Source organism: Portunus trituberculatus, chromosome 28 (genome assembly GCF_017591435.1).
Source record: "Portunus trituberculatus isolate SZX2019 chromosome 28, ASM1759143v1, whole genome shotgun sequence".
Taxonomy (NCBI): Eukaryota; Metazoa; Arthropoda; class Malacostraca; order Decapoda; family Portunidae; genus Portunus; species Portunus trituberculatus.
This window is the reverse complement of record NC_059282.1, coordinates 10146056-10153555: the sequence shown is the minus strand read 5'-3', so window position 1 is coordinate 10153555 and position 7500 is coordinate 10146056. Positions and strand designations below refer to the sequence as shown.

The window sequence follows — 7500 nt, the reverse complement described above, 5'->3', positions numbered from 1 at the left end:
TGTTCTGTTCACATCGTTATTTACTTTATGTATTGATTTATTCTTTATCTTGTTCTCTCTCATCACGGGTCGACAATTCAAAAGTTCAAGGCGTCTTAATTGATTGATTGATAACTTTAATGCCGCTTCACACCGGGACACGATCGAGGCACACGATGCACGAGAGTCGGGCTGACTTTGGTCACTAACTTACTATGGGCATGTCCACACCGGCCGCGATGCTAGGCCAGACATTCCCTGCAGCGAAGAAACACAGCAGTACTCTGTGGCCCCCTGACGTGGAGGAAGAGGAGTCATAAATGTTATCTTTAGCCTTGAATAATAAGAGGGGAAAGAATTGGGTAGATGAAGCAAATATGAAATTAAAACTACTGTGGTGAATGTCATCTTATTCAAGAGCCAGAAATGGATGAGGGAAATTTGGACAGTATTTCACACTGACTCCAGCTCAGTTCTCTGAAGTTCTATCATTCAGTGAACAAGAGAGAGAGAGAGAGAGGGGGGGGAGAGAAGGCTGAGCGGTATAAGACGAGTAATAGTAATAAATAGTGATTCTTCCTATCAAGTTTGCCCGCCTTTGTCTTCGGTGTAAACAGTTTTCTATTTAGTAATGAATAAGACGTGTAAGTGATGCATTCCTCTTGTTTTATTTCGTACGATGAATGATAACGGCTGGCACTCTCCATGAGTCAGATTAATGTTTGCTATAGCACACATCACACCCTGCACCACCCTGCCTCCTGTCTTTATCATGATTGAGCCAGACACTCTAAAAAAAAAAGTGTTTACTCTAGTTGTAGTTTGGCCGTATTACATGTTTCCTCGGTCTCCGCCTGTGTATTTCTAGTTCACACATCAGTTTCAGGATAGTTTCATCATTGGCAATATATTTCTAGAGTAGCTTATATTTATCGAGCTACTCTGTGGTATTTTTAACTCTCGTGTGTCCCTTTCAGAGCTGGTGCACATTGCTACAAAGAGACGACTCCATTGCAACTCAGGCTTTACCCTTGACAAAACTGGCAATTTTATTCAACATCTGGATTTAGCAAGACCAGGCTGCACTACAACAACACGAAGGAAGCGTCTGTAGTTATGGCAGCTCCGTCCGAGGCCGCCCCGCCGTCCATGGATTCCATTGAGCTATCCCTGTCAAGTTTTCCGCCTTTCTCGCAGTCTCAGATGTTACGCAGCTCCCCTGACTAGCCACACAGGATTTAAATGAGAGACTAATATCTCTCTCTCTCTCTCTCTCTCTCTCTCTCTCTCTCTCTCTCTCTCTCTCTCTCTCTCTCTCTCGTGTGTGTGTGTAGGGAAACGTTCATGAAATTTTGTAATGAAGAAAAGGTAAAATGATTGAACAGTAAGATGGACAGATTCTCAGTTTTTCTGTGAACTTTGTGTCTGTCAAAGATGAAAGTGGTCAATCTGTGTGTTATTTTATCTCTTCGTGGAGGCATCTCTGTCTGAGGAGGAAGGAGAGATGAGTGGCTGACTTGTATTTATTTGTTAGGTGTTGGTGAGTGAAGTATTATATATATATATATATATATATATATATATATATATATATATATATATATATATATATATATATATATATATATATATATATATATATATATATATATATATATATATATATATATATATATATATATATATATATATATATACCATGTTTGTGTGTGTTTGTGAGTGGTGGTGTTTGTCTGTGTAAGGAGGGATGAGTGGCTGAGTTGCAGGTGTTCCCAGGGTGTTGGTGAGTGCAGTGAGGGTTTGTGTTTTCCCCACAGGATGTGCTGCACCGGTGGGAGGCGTCAAGAGAAGCACCTCTTTGTATCCCCGCCCACCACTTGATTGAACACATGAAGGTGCTCCAGAGTTTCAAGAATGGAGTGGCACACATGTAATACTCCAAGTAAGGCAAATAAGTTGTCAAGTAGTAGTTATTTTGACATTGCCGCTAGTTTTTCTTGTCCCTCCAACTGCTAACTCTGTATAAGAGCCTTATCCATCTTTGTATGAAATACTCTTAGCATGTTTGGGGGCCTCCACTCACACAGTATTGTTAGGTAGGGTGGAATCAAAAGTTTTTCGTCTCATCAACTCCCCTCCTCTGACTGACTGTCTTCAGCTTCTTTTTCACTACCGAAGTGTTGCATCTCTTCCTATCTTTTGTTGCTGTTTTTATGCTAACTGTTCTACTGATCTTACTAACTGCATGCCTCCTGTCCTCCTGTAACCTTGCTGCACATGGCTTTCTTCCTCTCATCCCTATTCTGTCCAACTCTCTAACACAAGAGTTAAGCAGTATTCTCAATCATTCAGACCTTTCTTTGGTAAACTCTGGAACTCCCTGCATGCTTCTGTATTTCCATCTTCCTATGACTTGATGTCTTTTAAGGAGGAGGTTTCAAGACATTTGTCCCTGTCTTTTGGCTAATTTTGTACCAACCTTTTAGTGAACTTGCAATACAACTGGGCTTTTTATACTTTTGTTGCCCTTGGCTGGTTTCCCTCTTACATAATAAAAAAAAAAAAAGGATATTGTGGCTTTGCTTGGTTGAGTTTTTTTTATATACCTTTTTGTACCACAAATGTGATTACAAGTGAGCAGTTTTCACAATGTAAGATTGATAAGATGACATGAAGATAAATGATTGCTAAAACATGAACTTTTATTGACTTGTTTCTTTTTGTTGCAGGGTTTGGAGGTCCAGCGGCACACTGCGCACTGCCTTCATAAACGTGTGTGCAGAGTGCAAGACAGAGTGGCAAGGATGGAGGATGCTGCAACATTCACAGCATCATTGCTTCACAGTTTGAACTGAAGGATTATGTCATCATTCATATTTATAGATTTCATTACCTAACACTGTGTTGACCTTTATGTATCAAATCACTTCATTACATGTAAGTGTATACTATTTAGCTGCAAGGAGTAGCGGTTTATGAGATTTGTAATGTATTAAAAGTGACTTATAAGAGATCTTGCATTATGAAGATTTGTTGAAAGGTGTTTGTTTATTAGCATGATCTAGTTGTGTCAGTCTTTACAGTCCAGACTGTACAGACATGAACCATTGGCCATTGCACTTCCTGCAGATGGAATTTCAGTCAATGCTTTAAGTGTGTGTGTGTGTGTGTGTGCAGCTTTGTGGGCAAGTGTGCCAGTCATTCCTTGATGTCAATGACTTTCATTTAGGAAAAAAATGTTTTGTATGATTAGGTTTATATACATTTTTGAGTGAGAATGTTAGGACTAATTAAAAAGTAAGTTTCTCAACTTTGTAGAGCTTTGCTGTTGTTGTTCTGTGTGAGATTTCAGGGGTCGCATTCTACAAACCTTATGATGTGATGGTAGCAAGATAAAATGGTGTATTTTAGACATAAGTCCCTCTGTGACAGGCTCTAACCTTGTGACTTGTCATAAGTGCCAAAAATGACAAATGGTACAATTTAGACACAAATCCCTCAATGACAGACTCTAACTTTGTGACTGTCATGAGTGCCAAGACAGGGTTCAATTCAACCACCATCTTAAAACTCTCGTCAGCATGGTGGGAGCTTGGCTGTATGTACCATAGCATGATCCCGACAGTTTTTAATATTAATGATGAATATCCGTAATGATGAGAAAATAATGTCCTCCTTTCATGCAGTAATTTACCATTATAGATAACTGCCAAGAGGAATACAATCAGTTTTCCCTAAACTCAAACAAACCTTGCCCTGTGTGGCCTGCATGTGTCATGTGTTGGGCGTAATCTTCTGTTTGCCATGTTTCTTTTGTTTGGATACACAGTCTAACTATTCCCAAAGTAGTAATAAGATGTCAAAATAATCCAAGTTGTAGAAATTTATGTCAAGGAACTATTGCTTTCTACACATATATAAAACTGACAAGTTGTGAACCCAAAAACCAACAGTGGAGTGACGGTCAGGCATTCAGTGAGACCTGAGGCTGACTGTGTAGAATGCGGCCCCAGAATGATGGTCTGTGTTTTGTGTATTTATGGTGACAATGTAGTGTTGCAAGGGACAACATGCTGTTTGAGAGCAATGCCAGTGTGAAACTGAAATCCTTAAAGAATCATTGTACAGAGTTGATAGTTCCTCACAGACTTTTGCAATGAAGATAGACTCAAGATACTTTTAGAATTTGTAGTTTCCAACAGACTTGTGCAATGAAAAGGCTTTCAAAATGCTACTCTTTATGTTCTTATTTTTTTTTTCTTAGCTGACAAATGTATGGATGGCAATGACAGGTGGAATGAGGTAGACCTGTTCATACAGGGAATGCTGCCATGTATGTGGAGGTCTCATGGCTCCTTTTTGCAACTTTCCTCTTTTTTATTTTTTAATAATCTTGTAAGTTGAAAATATTCCTAGAGTAATTGCAATACTTGTGAAAAATTGTCCCAAGTTGGAAATTGCAAAAGTTCTGCTGTAAAAATTTTCTAAGGTGAATATTGTAAAAATTTTCTAAATTTTTTTTTGTAAAAATTTTCTAAGATTTTTTTTAAATTGAAAATTTTCTAAGAAAAAATTTTTTAAGTTGAAAAATTTGGTAGAGTTTTTTCTTTTTACTTGTATAAGTTTTCCAAGTTTATGTAAAAAAAAATTAGTTTTTTGACTTGTACGATGTAAACAGAATTTGCATCGTAAACATAGAATTTGCTTTTTCTTCTAAGTTGAAAATTTTGGTGGAGTTTTTTGACAAATGTGTGAGTATGATAGGTAAAAATTTTATAAGTTGAAAATTTTGGTAGAGTTTTTTTGACTTGTATGAAAATGTGTGAATTGAATAAAAGTAAAGGAAGGAGACTCTTCATTGTATTTTTAGCCCAAATACACATCTGCAATTTCTCCGGAGACTCTTCGGAGTATTTATGACTTAACACAGTTTTTTGGGCAGTTTTGCAGGGGTTTTTCAGCATTTTTTGTCAATTTTCTGCAGTTTTGCAGGAATTTTCAGCATTTTTTGTTATTTCTGCCAATTTTCTGCTGTTCCACAGCTTTTTTTTCCATTAGTTTTGAGCTCTTCCTTCCTAGGCATTTATTTACTGCCATTTTAGCAGACTTGGTGAGGATCCACAGGCTTTTTGGTGGTTATAATTTACTGCTCAAATAGAAAGGATTTTTAATTTTTACTTGAAAAGCTGTTAGTACATTTCTTTCCAGCTTTTCTTGTTGTACATTGTGGAGCCAATAGGTCAGTCAGGTGAGGTTTAGACTACGAGGTGAGGTAAATTAATCTCCAGAGTACGTTAGGTGAAGCTTCAGAGTCGGTTGGATTAGTTTAGGTTTCATTAGTAAGCCTAAAAGGATTCAGGAAAAAATTCAATTTCAGTTTTCTTAATCATGATTTATTAAAAACTACCACCAGTTGTGTGGGTACATCACAGAACATGAAGGAATAATAACATTACATTTATGAGTAACATTCACATCAGATGGAAGGAATAACAACATAAGAGTGATTGGCAACATGTATTTGTTAGGTTAGATGCAGCAACTCAGTCTGTCCTCCCTCCCTGGATGACGCCGCGTGTTGTCAGCAAGGTCCAATTTTTCCGTAGAATGTGCAGAAATGCAGTGTGTCCTTCCTCCCTGGATGGCACATGTCATGCCAGCTGGTGTGCGGCAGGGTCCAATTCCTCCGTGGAATGTGCAGAGATGCAGGCTGTCCTCTCTCCCTGGATGACAAGTGTCATGGCAGCTGGTGCGAGGCAGGATCCAATTCCACCGTGGAAGGCGCAGCGAGACTTTCCGTCTTCCAATGCAAGAAGAGCCAGTTTCCTGCAGCAGGTTGGGGGTTGTTGGGACACGCTGGTTTAGTTCTCCCTTCAGCAGAGGCAGGACCTGTAACAATAATAATTTTACCTTTACACTTCGAATCATGAACCTTATGTCCTTATCCTCAAATGTAAGACACGAGAGAGAGAGAGAGAGAGAGAGAGAGAGAGAGAGAGACGCGTTGCGTCATGTAGTTTTGAATGTTAACTTTTATGTGGTGTGGTGATTGGTGTGGTGTTTCTTCTAAAAATCAACGGCCCTTCATTTATTCCGATTAGGAACCGTACGAATTTAACTTCATCACCCTCGTTATGTTGCCTTTTAACAAGACCTAACAAATCCTGACAACCTACGCCTCCAATGAGTGAATTGAAACGCCCAGTCCCTACCTGTGCCGGACAGCACGTCTCCGCGGTCTGCGGCGTCCTCTGAAGAAGAAAGCCAAACAAACAGACCTCTTGGTCCTTTCGAGGCTGTTTAGCAACTACTAACTGGCTACAGATAAGAGAAGGCTCAGGAGGAGGAGGAGGAGGAGGAGGCCTATCACATGGACACAGGAGAAGGCTCAGGAGGAGGAGGAGGAGGCCTATCACATGGACACAGGAGAAGGCTCAGGAGGAGGAGGAGGAGGAGGAGGCCTATCACATGGACACAGGAGAAGGAGGAGGAGGAGGAGGAGGAGGAGGAGGAGGAGGCCTATCACATGGACACAGGAGGAGAAGGCTCAGGAGGAGGAGGAGGAGGCCTATCACATGGACACAGGAGGAGAAGGCTCAGGAGGAGGAGGAGGAAGCCTCTCACATGGACACGGGAGGAGAAGGAGGAGGAGGAGGAGGAGGCCTATCACATGGACACAGGAGGAGAAGGCTCAGGAGGAGGAGGAGGAGGAGGCCTATCACATGGACACAGGAGAAGGCTCAGGAGGAGGAGGAAGCCTCTCACATGGACACGGGAGGAGGAGGAGGAGGAGGAGGAGGAGGAGGCCTCTCACATGGACACGGGAGGAGGAGGAGGAGGAGGAGGAGGAGGAGGCCTCTCACATGGACACGGGAGGAGAAGGAGGAGGAGGAGGAGGAGGAGGAGGCCTCTCACATGGACACGGGAGGAGGAGGAGGAGGAGGAGGAGGAGGAGGAGGAGGAGGATCACATGGCCTCTCAGGAGGACACAGGAGGAGGAGGAGGAGGAGGCCTATCACATGGACACAGGAGAAGGCTCAGGAGGAGGAGGAGGAGGAGGCCTATCACATGGACACAGGAGAAGGAGAAGGAGGAGGAGGAGGAGGAGGAGGAGGAGGAGGCCTATCACATGGACACAGGAGAAGGAGGAGGAGGAGGAGGAGGAGGAGGAGGAGGAGGAGGCCTATCACATGGACACAGGAGAAGGCTCAGGAGGAGGAGGAGGAGGAGGAGGCCTATCACATGGACACAGGAGAAGGCTCAGGAGGAGGAGGAGGAGGAGGAGGAGGAGGCCTATCACATGGACACAGGAGAAGGCTCAGGAGGAGGAGGAGGAGGAGGAGGCCTATCACATGGACACAGGGAGGAGGCCTATCACATGGACACAGGAGAAGGCTCAGGAGGAGGAGGAGGAGGAGGAGGAGGCCTATCACATGGACACAGGAGAAGGCTCAGGAGGAGGAGGAGGAGGAGGAGGAGGAGGAGGAGGAGGAGGAGGCCTATCACATGGACACAGGAGGA

General features: G+C 42.4%; 1 protein-coding gene and 2 long non-coding RNA genes across 13 annotated transcripts in view; 2 read left to right on the top strand and 1 right to left on the bottom strand.

The window, feature by feature from the left end:
* LOC123510293 overlaps window positions 1-1527 on the top strand; it is a 23489-nt gene extending 21962 nt beyond the window's left edge. For all 4 annotated transcript variants that reach the window (XR_006676467.1, XR_006676465.1, XR_006676466.1 and 1 more), the window contains exon 5: window positions 957-1527. This is a non-coding gene — a long non-coding RNA (uncharacterized LOC123510293). The remainder of the gene's footprint in view (window positions 1-956) is intronic.
* An 89-nt stretch (window positions 1528-1616) lies between these two features.
* Window positions 1617-4827, top strand: LOC123510294. The gene is made up of 2 exons (XR_006676468.1): window positions 1617-1921; window positions 2709-4827. It is a non-coding gene; the product is annotated as an uncharacterized LOC123510294 (long non-coding RNA).
* Window positions 4828-5350: 523 nt separating this feature from the next.
* The window catches only part of LOC123510291, a 21081-nt gene continuing 18931 nt past the window's right edge, over window positions 5351-7500 (bottom strand). For 7 of the 8 annotated variants that reach the window (XR_006676460.1, XR_006676458.1, XR_006676454.1 and 4 more), the window contains one exon: window positions 5351-5868. The gene's annotated coding sequence lies outside the window, so the exon portion shown is untranslated. Of the gene's footprint in view, window positions 5869-6191; window positions 6732-7500 lie in introns of those variants that run through there. The other variant, XR_006676462.1, reaches the window with a different exon arrangement.